Source organism: Macaca fascicularis, chromosome 10, assembly GCF_037993035.2.
Source record: "Macaca fascicularis isolate 582-1 chromosome 10, T2T-MFA8v1.1".
Taxonomy (NCBI): Eukaryota; Metazoa; Chordata; class Mammalia; order Primates; family Cercopithecidae; genus Macaca; species Macaca fascicularis.
This window is the reverse complement of record NC_088384.1, coordinates 118,552,529-118,569,341: the sequence shown is the minus strand read 5'-3', so window position 1 is coordinate 118,569,341 and position 16,813 is coordinate 118,552,529. Positions and strand designations below refer to the sequence as shown.

Sequence of the window (16,813 nt, the reverse complement as noted above, 5' to 3'; positions counted from 1 at the left end):
GAGGGGTAGAGCCTGGAGGAGTGGAGGGTGGTGGGATGGAGGGGTGAAGGGATGGAGGGTGGAGGGGTGGAGGATGAAGAGGTGGAGGATGGAGGGGTGGAGGATGGAGGGATGGAGAGGTGGAGGATGGAGGGATGGAGGTTAGAGGGGTGAAGTGGTGGAGAATGGAGAGATGGAAGGTGGTGAGATGGAGGGGTGAAGGGATGGAGGGTGGAGGGGTGGAGCAGTGGAGGATGGAGGGGTGGATGATGGATGGGTGGAAGATGGAGGGGTGGAGGGGTGGAGAGTGGATGGGTGGAGGATGGGAGGGTGGAGGGGTGGAGGGATGGAGGGTGGAGGGGTGAAGGATGGAAGGATGAAGGGATGGAGGATGGAGGGGTGGATGGGTGGATGGTGGAGGGGTGGAGGGTGGAGGGGTGGAGGATGGAGGGGTGGAGGGTGGAGGGGTGGATGGGTGGATGGTGGAGGGTGGAGGGGTGGAGGGTGGAGGAGTAAAGGGATGAGGGTAGAGGGGTGGAGAGGTGAGGAGTGAAGGGTGGAGGGTGAAGGGGTGGAGGGGTAGAAGGGATGGGTTTTTTAGGACAAAATCAAGCTGTCCATCACAGCCAGCAAGGCTGTAAACACAAGGTGAAGAGCAGAACCACCTTGGATGGAATGAAGTCACCCACGGGTCACCCCACAGGCTCCGGGGTGCTGAACAGACGGATGGAGCTGCCTTTCCAAAAGGTAATGTGTAGTGTTGGCCATGGTCCGGGGCAGTGATAGGACTCCCGAAGTGCTGGCACAGGACACAGGCTCTCAGCTCAGACGAGCTTTGCCTATGCCATGCACCTTGCCAGCCCCAGGCTGGTTAGCGCCACCCCTCACCTCTGTCTGGGATCAGCTCTGGACAGCAGTGCTGGGAGGAACCCACTTTGAGAAGCCCAGGATGCTTTCTCCCCACCTCGGCTCTGCGTGAGCTTGCTGCCTTGTCGCCCACCCCGCGCCCTGCCTTAGGGCCACCAGCTGGTCTGGCTGGGTCCCTGCATGTCCTGAGCATACTGGACTCCAGGTACATGGTTGGCCTGAGGCCCTCAGCTCCGGGGGGTTTGCCCCACGGGGCAGGGTCAGGAAGGGTCCTGCCAGGTGACAGCTGGATGACACGCCCGCACCCCATCACACCAGCAACCCGTCATGAAATGTCCAGTGGGTGCTGCCCCCAGGCCAGCAGATGCACACGGAGCCCTCTCTCCTGCTGGGGCCTGTTCTTCCCCCACCCGCAGGTCCAACCCCACCCACCCCCTCTGATGGGGCGGCCCTGCTCCAGGGGTTCCCCTGCCTTCAGAAGCAGATGCTGGCCCTCGACTCCCTCCTCCTCCTGCAGGGCCAGGGCACCCCAGGCAGGGCCACGACATGGTCGGACAGGCTCCTCATGCATCTGCCAGCGACTGACCTTGTGGCAGGGAGAGGTGGCTGGAAAGTGCCCCCACACCACTGGGCTCCGCCAGGGCCCCTGGGTCAGGGAGCAGCTCTGTGACCAGCTCCCTGGACGCCTCCTGGAACCAAACACACTTCCATCGTGGTTCGGTCCAGGAACACATTCGCGGTGGTGTGGGAACACAGGCGGTGTTGAGTCGGGGCCCTGCTGCAAAGCTGTTGTCTGGCCGCTCTCTTCCCAGTTCTGAGCTAACTGAAGGCAGGAACAAGGCTAGGGAGCCGAAGGCCCTCTGGCCACACCACATCACAGGCAGGGGGGTGCTGAGCGTCCCCGTCATTCATCCCAGGGACGGTGGCCAGGGTCGTCACTCAAGGACTGGCCCTGTCAGGTTGTGTGCCCAGCCTGTGCCCAGAAACCCCTCACTCACTCAGGTAGGGCCCCACTCAGCAGCCCCCATGCCCCACAGGCTGAAGGCAAGGCCGGGGTCCTGGAAGCCTCCCACCCCTACTCAGCACTGTCCCCTGGCTGTTTGTGGCATGGCCCCGGAGGCTGGCTGTCCCATCATGCAAGAGGCGGATGCCATGGCCCCTAGGTGCCCCGGATCCCCGGGCGTGGTGGCAGCTCCTGCTCTCAGCAGAAGCTCTGTCCCTCTCCTTCCTGCTGCCGCCATCAGGCTAAGGCCACCCGGGAGGCCGTGCTGGGGAGGCCGTGCTGGGGGAGGCCGTGCTGGGGGAGGCCGTGCTGGGGGAGGCCATGCTGGGGGAGGCCGTGCTGGGGGAGGCCGTGCTGGGGGAGGCCGTGTTGGGGAGGCCGTGTGGGGGGGGAGGCCGTGCTGGGGGAGGCCGTGTGGGGGGGAGGCCGTGCTGGGGGAGGCCGTGTGGGGGGGAGGCCGTGCTGGGGGAGGCTGTGCTGGGGGAGGCCATGATGGGGCTGTGCCCGAAGGCCAATGGGCCAAAGGGGCGAAGGGGCAAGCAACTCGGGGCAGCTGCATCATGGGGATCTCCCCGGCCCAGGGACTCATTCAACCAGCAGCAAAGGCCCAGCTCTTGGTCCAACCCCAGAGGGAGGAGGGGGCAGCTGGCTCCATGGGCTTTTAAAATGAAAATGTGTCAAAAGCGATTCTTTAATCATAACAAACGTACCACACTAATGGAAGGCGTTAGTTAAAATAACGGCCTGCCAAATCCCATCCTCTCAAATGCTTTGTGTAGTGTGCACAGGGTTTTAAAATTATTTTAATTAGTTGCCAACTTTAAAATCAGGAGACTGAGCCTAAAGACCTGGATCTGGCTCCCCTTGGAAGGTTGAAAGACCAGCCACATGGGGCCAGGATGAGGGTCCGCTGCTCTGGGTGGCTGCACTTTCCTGGGGGGACCTGCCCCCCCAGCGGAGCCCCCACTGCCGCCATCCCCACCATCCGACACTCCTGGCCAGTCACCTCTGGGACATGTGGGCCTGTCCTGGGTTGGTGGCCTCTGCACTAACCCGGCTCTCACTGAACAGATGGGGAAACTGAGGTCTGGGGAGGGGTGGGGACTCCCTGAAGTCACCCAGCAGGCAGGTGACCAAGCCAGGACAGGAGGGAGTGGGACAGAAGACAGGGAAGGAGCATGAGGGCATCTCAGGCCCCCCCATCTCCCCGGCCATCACAAAGGGCACTGCGTCCCCCCCGCCCCCCACCTCCAGCTTGGGAGGGAATCTGCCGGGGAAGCCTCAGAGACTCATGGGCCTGCTTGTTCCAGAAGCCCTGATCCGCAGCCAGGACGACGCCTCTGCCAACTTTTAAAAATCACCATGGATAAATTTTCAGAGAAACTACATTTCTTTTTTTAAAAGAAAAAAAAATGTATTGATGGGGTAGGAGGAAGAAGGACCATGTAATTACCCCTGATGTATCCCTTCCTGTAGTGTTTGCCATGGAATTTCAGGTCCACCTGCCATCCTGGCCTGTCCCACCTATTCCTCGGCCCAAGGCTCCCAGGTGGCTGCTCCTCCTGGCTGAACCACAGGGTCTGAGCCTGGCAGGCACAAGGCCCAGTGGCCTCTGGGGCCCTAGAGCACTCCTGCTGGCCGGGCTGGAGCCCAGCTCTATACCTGGGCAGTAGGGGAGGCTGGCTGGGCAGACACCACCACACACTGGGAGTCTCTTGGGGTCAGGGAGTCTCCCCACAGACCCTGGGCCACCGGCCCCCTCATTCAGTACTATCTAGAGAGTCTCTGAGACCCTTGGGATCAGCCACTGTGTGGGCTGCGTTCTCTGAAGACAGAGCGTCCCTGATGAGAGCTGACCTGAGGCCAAATCCGCATGACACGGGCACATTGCAGGGAGCTGTCAGAGTCAGCCTGGGGCCGGGGTCTCCCTGCCCAGCAGCCCCAACGTTGAGGGTGCTGTCAGAGTCAGCCTAGGGCCGGGGTCTCCCTGCCCAGCAGCCCCAACGTTGGGGGTGCTGTCAGAGTCAGCCTGGGGCCGGGGTCTCCCTGCCCAGCAGCCCCAACGTTGGGGGTGCTGTCAGAGTCAGCCTGGGGCCGGGGTCTCCCTGCCCAGCAGCCCCAACGTTGGGGGTGCTGTCAGAGTCAGCCTAGGGCCGGGGTCTCCCTGCCCAGGGGCCCCACTGGGCAGGTCAAGGTGGAGGGGCAAGTAGGAGCTGGCATTCAGCCTCGTGTCGGACAGCCAGGCCCTGTGACCCAGGTCTGACCTTGAGATGAGCCAAACCTCATGTCCAGGGCATGTGTTGGGGACACAGGGACCAGTCCACAGCTGTCCTGCCTAAGAGCATGAGCGGCCAGCCCCTGCTCACAGCAAATGCACTCTTCTGGGTGTGGTAGGAGAAGCACGGCTATGGAGGTGACACTCGGGTGGCAGCTCCTTGCCCTCAGAGAGTTTGCTGACGACAGGAGTGGTGGCCCGTCTGTGTGGAGTCGCAGACACAAATGGAGTCGCAGACACAAAAAAGGTTTGGCCTGGGAATCACTGCATCAAGAGGTTCCCATGCAGCCTGGCAGGGCCCGTGCAGAGCTGCAGCCAGCACAGCATGCTCTGTGGCCGAGCATCCACGGAGCACAGCAGGGGCCTGAGTTCACCCTGTGCTCTGGGGGGCCCACACGCTCCTTGAAGAGGAGCAGGAGACACTCAGGCCCAGCGCCCACCTGCCTGAGGGCAGCCTTTCAGTTACTCACCTGCTCCGGGGGGTGGGGCTCACCCTCTCCCGGGCATACAGTCACCCTCTCACCACTCTCCAGCGGGCTCCTAGCCTGGCCCTTGGGGGCATTGAGCAGGTCTGTGACGTCCCCCACACGAGAAGGCTGCTGAGTTTGAAACCACAAGGGCTCGCTCAAATCCCTGGGCACCTGCTGTGGTCCTTGAGCTCTGGAGGCAGTCCCAGCTTCCCCAACTTCACCACCTTTGGGGTCATTGGGCCAATGCCATGACCCCACTGGACCATGAACCTTCAAGGGTGGGAACTGTCTCCTTAGCCCTTGGCCTGTGACTGGCCAGAGTAGGTGCACCTGCAGCTGGCTTAGAGCAGAGCACCCACCAAGTCCCACCCAAGATGGGGCCAGGCCCAAGTCCAAGATCCCTCATGCCCTTGGAGGGTGATGGTGGAGGATGCAGAGAGGAGGGGCGCAAGCCCCCATCTGTCACCAAGGAACAGTAAATGGCAGTGACTGCTGAGTGAGAAAGCCCCCAGCCCACAGAGCCATCATCCAGCAGGTGAACTGAAATTGTAGGAGGGTGTCTCATGGAGTTCAAATATACCTCAGGAAGGTGAAGAATGGGAGGTCTGCTCTAAAGGCACAGGCAGGTGGTTTCAGAGAGAACCAGAAACTAAAGTGTAAAGAGGAGGGTTTTTTTTTTTTCCTGGAATTAATCCCCAGGCTCTGTTCTGACCTTCTGCTATTCAAAAGGCAAAGGGCCAGAGCCCACAGGGACAGAAAAGGGGCCACAGCACTTTCCCATGGTGAGGGTGGGTGCTAAGATAATGATGATGATGGTTGTGATGATGGCAGTGATGGTGATGAAGACAGTGATGATGATGATGGTGAAAATGGTGATGGTGGTGATGATGGTGAAGATGGTGATGACGATGATGATGATGATAGTGAAAATGGTGTTGGTAATGATGCGGTGACGGTGATGGTGAAGATGGTGGTGATGATGATAGTGAAAATAATGATGGTGATGATGATGGTGATGGTTATGATAGTGATTGTGATAGTGATGATAGTGTTGGTGATAGAGATGATGGTAATAGCAGTGATGGTGGTGGCAGTGATGATAGCAATGATGATGATGATAGTGGTGATGGTGATGGTGATGGTCACAGTGGTGGTGATGATGGGGATGATGGTGGTGGTGGTGATGGGGATGATGGTGATGATGGTGATAGAGACAGTGGTAGTGATGGGGATGATGGCGATGATGATAGTGATGATGGTGATGGTGATGGAGATAGTGGTGGTGATGATGGGGATGACGGTGCTGATGGTGATGGTGATGATGATGGTGTTGGTGATGGTGGTGATGATGGTGGTGGTGATGATGGTGATGGTGATGGAGATGATGATGGTGGTGGTGATGATGGTGATGGTGATGGAGATGGTGGTGGTGATGGGGATGATGGTGGTGGTGATAATGGTTATGGTGACAGAGATAGTGGTGGTGATGATGGTGGTGATGGTGCTGATGGTGGTGGTGGTGATGGGGATGATGGTGATGATCATGGTGATGATGATGGTGGTGGTGATAACCATGATGTTAGGAAAAGGCTGTGAGGGACCAGGGGCAGATGCTTTTCCTCCTACCTGTTTCCCCATCTGCTGAATGAGGGGACTGGGCTGGATCATTCTGGGGTCCTGTCAGCTTCCGTAATCTAAGACTAGCCGGAAGGAGCTCTCCCTCTGAGCCAAGAGAATACCTCAAACCCTCCAGGCAGGCAAGTGGGCTGGCTGAGAGGAGGGTGAACAAATGAGCAGGTCAGGATGCCTTAAGGACAGGAATAAGACAAAAGACTGACAAAGCAAAGTGCAGGTGCCCCCTCCCTTTCACACGATGCCGGCAGTGAGTGTCATGTGGGGAGCATCCCCATGACACAAACCTGCCTGGGAGACAAGGAGTCCTTCCCTGGACTCTCAGAGGCGATCAGCCCCTCGTGCTTGTGCCCACCTTGGTGCTGCCAGCCCCATCCTGGCATCCAAGAGCTTGCTCTGGAGCCTGCGTGGCCAGTGCATGCTTTGTCTGCCCAAGAGGGAGGGAGATGACCACGGCACCTCACATTCCACTCACCCTTTCCCACAGGGCCTCTCCGCCTCCCCAGAGAGGATGCTCAACCCCTCCAGCTGCCAGATCCAGCCTGTCACAGTCAGGCCACCACTGGTAAGCCTGGGCCAGGAGCGAGCAGACGAGACGCAGCCCCCACCAGCCTCCCCTTCCCCTCCCCACTCTGTCCTGGCTCCTGCTGTCTGTGTCTCCTGCCTGACGCCTGACGCCTTTGGTATCAGAGGGGTCAGAGGCTGGGGAAGCTAGGGGCCTGCTGATAAGGGCATGCTGCCCACTTGGGGCTCTAAGGTCACAGCCCCCATCCACAGCTTGGGGGGTCTCTGATAAGGTGGCGTTGGAGCACAGAGCTGAGGGAGGAGAGGAGGAGAACCAGGACATTGGAGTCGGGGCATCGCAGGGAGGAGCATATGCAGAGTCCTGAGGCAGGAGCACGCTCATTGACGAAGTCCTGAGGGACCTCTAGGTGCAAATTCACCTTGGCGGTGTCAAGAATGCAGGCTTCCCACACTGCTGAGGAGGGGTCACCTGCCAAGGCCAGATGACCGGCTTGTCAGGGGCTAGGGGAGGCAGCCAGGGCACCCCATCCACCCCAGCTACAGGATTGTGGCAGCCAGGGCACCCCATCCACCCCAGCTACAGGACTGTGGCAGCCAGGGCACCCCATCCACCCCGGCTACAGGACGGTGGCAGCACTGGGCGGGGAGTCGGAGAATTGCCCTCCACAGCTTGGAGAGCTTAGTAGTTTTGAATATTTTCCCTTAAAAGGATTCCCACCGAAGGTTCTCCAGGAGACATGTGGGGACAGCCATCCTCGTCCCTTGCACCCAACAGAGGGTCTGTCCTGGGGCCCAGGCACTTCTGCAGTGTCTGTGGGGCAGCCCTTCTCGGGGGTGGTGTGCAGTGTCTGTGGGGCAGTGTGCAGTGTCTGTGGGGCGGTGTGCAGTGTCTGTGGGGCAGCCCTTCTCGGGGGCAGTGTGCAGTGTCTGTGGGGCGGCGTACAGTGTCTGTGGGGCAGCCCTTCTCGGGGGCGGTTTGCTTCCCCTGCCCACGATCAGATCCAAGGAGCGGGGCCAGCGGCTCCCTGCACTCCTCGCAGGTTGAGCAGCCGCTGGCAAAGGCCAACAGAGGGGCAGACGCCTGGGGTCCCGACCATGATCAGGAAGGGCAGCTCTGGGCCAAGGCTGCTCACAGGCCGGGAGGTGGGGAGCAGGGCGAGGTCAAGCACCAGAGGAGGGGTCTGGCAGGGGTGACCAGGAAGAGGAGGAGCAGGGACGTGGGGAGCCAGTGCATAGGAGCTTGCAGCCCCTCTCATCTGCTCGAGGGGCTTCCACCTGGGAAGAGCTGAGGCCCAAGGCCCACTGCTCTGTGGGAGCCCCACCCGGCCCTCGGCTGAGCCCATAGGTCAGGGCAAGGCTGTGTCCCAGAGGCATGAGCTGCCCCCAGCAGACCTGCTCTCCCTGCCACAGAGCCCCAGGAGCTGTCAGGGAGCTGGGCCCTTCCCCCGACCCTCACGTCCCCACCCGCCATGACCTAGCTCCCCAGAGACGACCCTGCTGGGAGCCTCCTGGCTGGGCCACCCCTAGCAGGCCAGCCCAGGGCACTGCCCCTTTCTCAATCCCACCCCACACACCAAGACCTACACCCAGGTGGGGGATGGAATGGGCAGCAGAACCGTGGGTGGCCTAGCCCACTACACTCACTTGAGATCCCTGAGCAGCCTGCGGCCACCTAGCCCCACCTCAGGGTCTGAGTCTGGGTGCATCTGCGAAGTGGGTCTTTACGAGTCCGCTCTCACACTGCTATGAAGAAATACTCGACTGGGTAATTTATAAAGAAAAGAGGTTTGATTGACTCACAGTTTCACCTGGCTGGGAGAGCCCCAGGAAACTTACAATCATGACGGAAGGCACCTCTTCACAGGGTGACAGGAGAAACAATGAGCACAGAGCAAAAGGGGGAAAAGCCCTTATGAGACTGTCAGATCGCATGAGACTCATTCACTGTCATGAGAGCAGTGTGGGGGAGCCGCCCCCATGATCGAATCACCTCCCACGAGGTCCCTCTGCCAACCAACACATGGGGATTCCATTCAGATTACAACTCAAGACGAGATTTGGGTGGGGACACAGAGCCAGACCACATCAGAGTCCACACTCGGGGTGGTGAGGGGTCCAGGCCACACACTGGGAGATCTCAGCCCTGCCGGGCACAGGCTTAACTGACAGTGTCATTGCCAAGTACTCACAGCCATCCTCAGAGCCACAGGCTGCCCATGGGCCCAAGGTCCCGCTGCGCTGCCACACACAGACCACCCTTGACTTCACAGGTGCCCCCATCTCTGCTCACAAACCCTCTGGAGGTGTCAACACAGGGCCAGGTGCAGGGCCAGTCTGCTGGGGTCACCTGGAGCCAAAGAGAAGACCCCGGTCCTGGAGCCTGCTGGGGGATCCCCACTACAGCCAAGCCGCCTGAGATGCCGCCGTCACAGACCAGCTCCTCGGAGAGCTGGGGCTTCTGGGCTTGCGTGGCATCCACGGCTCCCAATCCATGGCAGTACACGCAGACACATGCTCACCCGCACACACAAACACCCACACTAGCGGTACACGCAGACACACACCAGCACACACAAACACCCACACTAGCGGTACACGCAGACACACGCTCACCCGCACACACGAACACCCCCACACTAGCGGTACACGCAGACACACACCAGCACACACAAACACCCACACTAGCGGTACATGCAGACACACGCTCACCCACACGCACGAACACCCCCACACTAGCGGTACACGCAGACACACGCTCACCCGCACCCACAAACACCCCCACACTAGCAGTACACGCAGACACACACCAGCATGCACGAACACCCCCACACTAGCGGTACATGCAGACACACGCTCACCCGCACCCACAAACACCCCCACACTAGCGGTACACGCAGACACACACCAGCACACACAAACACCCACACTAGCGGTACACGCAGACACACGCTCACCCGCACCCACGAACACCCCCACACTAGCGGTACACGCAGACACACACCAGCACACACAAACACCCACACTAGCGGTACACACAGACACACGCTCACCCGCACGCACGAACACCCCCACACTAGTGGTACACGCAGACACACGCTCACCCGCACCCACAAACACCCCCACACTAGCGGTACATACAGACACACACCAGCACACACAAACACCCACACTAGCGGTACATGCAGACACACGCTCACCCGCACCCACAAACACCCCCACACTAGCGGTACACGCAGACACACACCAGCACACACAAACACCCACACTAGCGGTACACGCAGACACACGCTCACCCACACGCACGAACACCCCCACACTAGCGGTACACGCAGACACACGCTCACCCGCATGCACGAACACCCCCACACTAGCGGTACACGCAGACACACACCAGCACGCACGAACACCCCCACACTAGCGGTACACGCAGACACACGCTCGCACACACGAACACCCACACTAGCGGTACACGCAGACACACGCTCGCACACACGAACACCCACACTAGCGGTACACGCAGACACACGCTCGCACACACGAACACCCACACTAGCGGTACACGCAGACACACGCTCGCACACACGAACACCCACACTAGCGGTACACGCAGACACACGCTCGCACACACGAACACCCACACTGGCAGTACACGCAGACACACACCCGCACGCACGAACACACTAGCAGTACACACAGACACACCCACACACAAGAACACCCACACTAGCAGTCCACGCACACTCTCACCCACACTAGTGCAGGAGGCAACGCCTGCACACACCCTCACACGTATGGACATACGCGTGGACACATGCTCACAGAGACACCCTCACACCCACACATACACAGTAAGACATGCCTGCACACACCTTCACACACGTGGACACACAGACGTGCTGGCTCACCCCCTCACTCACACATATACAGTAAGACACAAATATACCCTCACACTCATACATATACACCCCTGCACACGCCCTCACACGCATGGACACACCCTCACATGCACACATGCTCACAGAGACACCCACACATATACAATAAGAGACGCCTGCACACACCCTCACACGCATGGACACAGACACGCTGGCTCACACCCTCCCCCGCCCTCCCGCACACCCACGTTGGACGTGGCCTCGGGCTCCCCCTGGTGGTGAAGTGCCACACACACCGGGCATTTTCTCTGGGGACCGATTGGCAGGGGCAGCCCTGGGCCCACGCTCTGGATTATGACCGCCTGGGGGTGGGGCGGTCGATGCGGCTGTGACCCTCCTTGTTCTTGAGCTTCACTTGAGTCTGAGCTCCTGACTCCTCCGGGCTCCGGCCCATCACACACACACAGCCGTTGCAGGAATAAGGTTTCTCCCACAGACGCGCAATCACGATGCTGAGTTATGAATGGAGACGCCTAAGTTTATTTTCCCAAGCACCTTGTGAGTGGAGCTGCTGGGGCTCCGAGCTGGCCACGGTGTCTGGCCAAAGTGGAGGGTGCGCTGCTGTCTTCTACGCTAAGGGGACAACTGTCCAGGTTAAGCGTCAGCCCACATCCAGATTTCGGTTCCTGGCCTGGCTCGGTGATGCGGGACAGAGCTGAACACGCCGTGAGGGGCTCACGGAACGCTCCTCTAGATCCTCGTACCTTTAACTTGGGGTAATCTATTGTGCACGATCAGTTCTTCCTGTTTCTTCTCTGTCTCTGTTTGAACAGGTGCAACCCCAGGAAGACGAGACCTCCCGGCGCCAGGTTCTCGGAGGCAGCTGCCGCTCAGTTTCTTTGATGTCCTTAAATAAATCTCTTTCTAAAGGAACCCACCATGGTGGCCACAACAGGCAAAGCAGCGTCGCTCTCGACCTGCACAGCGACCACAGAAATAAACCAGGAACTTCCCACAGAGGCTCGCCCATCCCAGCCTGTGGCTCCTTGGTCCCCAGAACCTGAGCTGGGCTTAGAAAAGCATTAGGGACCCACGGCCCCAAGAAAGCTTCCTGCTTGACAAGGCAGAGGACGGAGAGGACTGGGATGTGCCCCTTGCTCCCACATAGGGGGTCCCTGCCCCATGCCGAGACCAAGGACCCCCCTCACTCCTGCCCCGCCCTTCCCCAGGGCGGCTCTCAGCTGCTGGAAGACCCCAGCCCACCTTCCTGGCACCTTTGCTGCCATAAAGAGATGCCTTCCCTCCCTGGAAACTCTTGGTGACTGACTGGTAATGACAGTGCAGCCGTCTCTCTCCTTCCCTGTCTCCCCGGCCTCGCTTCCCGGACCGCTCTCCTCTGCCGCCCGCTGCCTGCCAAGCCCACCTCTCTCAGCCTGTCGGGGTCCAGGGAGGGGTCAGCCAAGGCAGGTCCCGGTTGCCCCCACCCTCCAGAAGCTATCCCAATACTGACCCATCCCAACACCCACCCACCCCAACACCCACCCATCGCCAACACCCACCCACCCCAACACTGACCCACCCCAACACTGACCTACCCCAACAGCCACTCACCCCAACACCCACCCACCCCAACACTTACCCATCGCCAACACCCACCCACCCCAACACCCACCCATTGTCAACACAGACCTACCCCAGCACCCACCACCCCACACCCACACACGCCAACACGGACCCACACCAACACGGACCTACCCCAGCACCCACCACCCCACACCCACACACGCCAACACGGACCCACACCAACACGGACCCACGCCAACACCCACCCACCCCAACATGGACCCATGCCAACACCACCCACCTCGACACCCACCCATCGCCAACACCCACCCACCCCAACACCCACCCATCACCAACACCCACCCATGCCAACAACAAGAAATGAGAGTTTCGAGGCCCATCCATGCTCTGTACACGCTCAGGTGCTGGTGGCCCTGGGAGAGGAGATTCAGTCTGTTTGCAACAAGCTGGAGTCACACTGGGTCCGGGGGCCTAAAGCCCTGGTGCTGGCTGGGTCCCGAACGCCCGGCACCTCCTGGAGACCCTCGCAGACCCAGGTCCCAGAGAAGTGCCCCTCAAGGCCACCAGGGGGCGCGCATCGCCTGTCCGCCCTCACCCCGCACCCCCCCAACCCATCCAGGAGGGTCCTGCGTCGCCTGCCGGAACCCCACCCCCACCCCGCAACCCCCATCCCTCCCAACCCACCCAGCAGGGTTCGGGCAAAGGGGCTCAGGTGGAGGACGCACAGGCCCTGCGCATGGCTGCTCAGACAGCGAGGGCGGACCAGGGTCTCCCTGGGTCTGGCCCTGCGGGGGTGGAAATAGGCCACTCAGCGGAAGCCCCGCAAGCCCAGTCCTCCACTCCCCAGGCAGCCTCCCTGACCACTGCACCTCCGCGAGGCCACCATCCAGGGACCGCCTGAGAGCCCAGGTGACAGAGGCAGGCCAGCTCCCAGAAAGCCAGGAAAGCCCTGCAGAGGTGCTGAGGCCACCGGCCCTGCGCTGGACCCCACCTGTGTCCACACACCCGGCGCCCTGTACGGAAATCGCCACTGCTGACCCATGGGACAGGGCCAGGTGGAGACACACGGGTCACCCAGCCCTCCCTACAAGAGGCAGTGGGTGGGAAGAGGAGGGGGCGCAAGGCTCAAAGGGCCGGACTCAGGAGCAGCCGGGAGACGCCAGCAGCCAGGGGCTGGGGCTGTTTCTTTCTCCTCTGCAAACCGAGCTAAGCTGTGGGCAGCCTCGCCCCTACCTGTGAGGAAACAGCCTGGGGAAGGTAAATGGCCTCTGGGAGCCTTTGGAGTGATCACCTTCCTGGGTGCCAGGTGAGTCCAGGGTGAGTCCAGGGACCGCCCGCTCCACGGGAGCTGCTGGGAGCCCGGGCCGGGGCTGGGAGGAGCAGGGAGGCCACAGGGGCCAGAGCCGAGGGAACCTCTGTCTGTACCCCTCCCTCCAGAAGCCTCCATCACCCACACATGCTCAGCAAACATCCCTCTGCGGCAGGCGGTGAGGAAAGTGGACGAGGCCTTGGTGGGCTAGTCCGCTTGGGAAGATGGGAAGGAGCCTTCACCAGACAGACCGGGTGGGGTGAGGGGCCCTCGGCGCCAGGGCAGGCAAGGAGAGCTTCCTGCAGGAGGCAGCAGAAAGAAGCCATGGCTTCCCCGGGGCCTGGGCTCCCATCTACCCACAGCCTCCTGAGGACGGCCTGATCCAACAGGAGGGTGCCAACCTCAGCCAGTCCTGGCACTATAGGGGGCTGAGGACATGCTCGCTCGCGTCCATCTGTCTGCTCTGAGGGTCCATCAGGGACCCCACATGCCTCCTCCCGATAACGCCCCCGCCCACCCCACAGGACATTCAGAGTGGATTCGGCTTTCTGGAAGACTGTGTTGTTGGGCATTAATTATCGGACACTTGGAATAATGTGTTCCAGGAAGTTTCACAGCTATATTTAGTCTGGCGGTTTTTCAAGCCAACTGACATCTCCCCGAGCCTCAAAGGAGAAGAATTGAGTGCCAGGCCCCATCCTGGCGCTCGATCTGCACCCAAGGCCAGCGCCAGCGTCCCGGGGCAGGGCCCTCCTGCTAGAGACCTGGTGTGTCCTCAGTTTTCCTGTCTGTGATGCTCATGTCAACCTGTTCATTCCAACTGCAACCCACCAGCGCCCCCAACATCCTTGCACCCAGAAGGCCGGTATCTGAGGCTCTGCAGACTTCCCAGGGCCTCCGCCAGGGGTGCTATGTGTCCTGTCCCAGGGCCCAGGTCGAGGTCTGACCATTTTAAATCTCCATCTCAACAGCACTCACAGGAGACAGAAGCCCTCAGTAAACTCCTGTCGCAAACGACCCCTGCCACCTTCTTGTATCTGCAGCCCGGCCCTAAAAATAGGCTTGGGATGGGGGCGGGGACTGTGTGAGGCAGGATTTCACCTTGAGAAGGCACAGTGGGGCAAGACAGGAGCAACCATTTCACACACCTGGGGAGTGAGCTCGAGGCCTGGGCTCCCACACTTGCACTGACCCTGGCAAACTGACAACCTTAGGTTACCTGCCTTCCCTGAGCCTCAGTTTCCCCTCTTTGGGTCTCCAGCAGAGGTCTCGTGGCCTCATCAACTCTGCCCTGGTCTGATGGGGTTGAGGAGCTTTGGTTTCAGGATGTCCTGGGCTCAGATCCCAAACCCAACACTCTCCGCTGAGGGGGGTGCCTGACCAAGTGCCGTGGCCTGTCTGGGGCCTCCTAATTCTCATCTGTAAAATGGGTGGCAATAATAATACCGCCTCCATGGTAGACAGAATAACAGCTCCCCAAGATGTCCACATCCTAATCCTAGGACCTTTCAGTGTGTCACCTTAGGTGGCAGAAAGGACTTTGCAGAGATGGTTAAGGACTTTGAGATGGAGAGATGACCCCAAATTATCCAGGGGGGCCCTACATACGACCACAGGAGTCCTTATAAGACACAGGCAGAGGGAGATTTGACACAGACAGAGGAAGAAAAGGCCCCATGGGAGACACAGGCAGGGGCTGGAGCAATGCAGCCTCAAGCCCAGGAATGGCCGGAGCCCCAGAGGCTGCAGGAGCGGGAAGACTGCTCCCCCAGGGCCTCCAGAGACAGCAGCTTTGACTTTAGTCCCTTAAGGTTCACTTAGAACTTCTGACCCCCAGAACTGTACCCTGAGGAACTGGTGTGGTTGAGGGCCCCAAGTTTGCAGTGATTTGTCATAGGGGCCTGGTGACTAACACTCCCGGGGCGTCTGGAGGGTTCCACACAGGACCTGCGCAGAGGCACTCGGTCCATGCATGGAGGTTCCTGCCTTCCACCAGCTGAGGCCACCCAGGGCGTCTCATCCACCCTCACCCTGCTGGGTCCAAGCAAGACGCCCCCACCACCTCCCTGTCCTCTTCCCTGCACAGCACTGCCGGGACCCTTCCAGGGCTGGGGGCTTCACCACCTACAGCAGCCTGCCCAGAAAGCAGAGCATGATGCCAGCACGGGGTCACCTGGGGTCAAGGTCACGGGCCCCCGAGGCCAGCCCTGCCTGGCCTGGGAGGCTCCAGGGTCAGTCCTTGGGCTGAGCCTATGCCAGCCTCGCCCCCACGCACCCACGTGGCACGGGCGTTCCTGGCAGCCAGCTCTCTGGTCCCCAACCTTCTCTGGCAGGTTCTGTCTCCCCACCCTCCTGGCTTCGCTTCCAGAGCTCCGGATGCTTCTGATTTCCCTCCCAGGGTCCTGGCATGTGTGCCCAGGGCAGGGATCCCTATCTGATGCCACAGCCACGGGGCACCTGCTGCGTATGGACACAAGAAGGCACTGCCGGGGCCTTGGGGAGGTGGTCTCCAGGGCCCTGGGAGCTGGGTCTCCACTAGGGTTCCAGGGCAGGCAGAGAGACTGCCTGGAGGGGGTGCTGAGCGGGCCGGGCACAGCTGCAGCAGGTGTGAGGGGGCTTCCCAGGACCCCCTTGGCAAGGGCGCAGGAAACCCCACCAAGAAGGGAACAGGAGGAGCAGCTCCAGGGATCCAGCGGGAAGCAGGGCTGGCTGGGCCTTCAGAAGCTTGGCTGTGCCTAGAGGAAGTGGGGGGCTCTGGGGTTTCCAGCGAGGCTGGTGAGAGCTGTCCCCCATCCCCCTCCGTAGGCCCCAGGGACTGTGGGGTTTGGGAGTCACATCAGGCCCTGCGAGGCAGCCTCTCCCCAGGAGCCAGATGCTCCACTGGGCCGGAGCCCCATGCCAGACTCCCCACAACTGTCCTGCCCAAACAAGAGGGGCTCAGCACCCCCCCGTGTTGCACGGCCCCCGTGCTCCAGGCCTCTCTTGTGACTGCAGCCCCTAGAGGTCTCACGTCTCACCAATTCCTCTGCTGGGGGACTTTGAGGTGGGCCCTGGCTGGGCCTGCTGCACTGGGAGAAAAGAGGCCCCACCCGCAGCTGGCCTGGCCCCGGAAGCCCCCGGGCCCTGGAATCAGCAGCTCCCTCCTCCCCGCCGCCTCCATCCCAGCCTCAGGCGTGAGTGGCTACTGTGCAGCAGCTGGGCTTGGGCTGTGCTGGAGGTGGGGCTGGAGCTCTGGGCCCTCATCACCCGTTCTCAGCACCCACATCACCTTCTGTGGGAGGCCTCCCTGATCAC

The 16,813-nt window shown here is 60.7% G+C and overlaps 1 long non-coding RNA gene across 1 annotated transcript; it reads left to right on the top strand.

Annotated features, from left to right (window-relative positions):
• The first annotated feature begins 516 nt into the window (after window positions 1-516).
• On the top strand, window positions 517-11,595 carry LOC123567164 (uncharacterized). The gene is made up of 3 exons (XR_006689961.2): window positions 517-726; window positions 6,714-6,791; window positions 11,460-11,595. It is a non-coding gene; the product is annotated as an uncharacterized lncRNA (long non-coding RNA).
• Window positions 11,596-16,813: the final 5,218 nt, after the last annotated feature.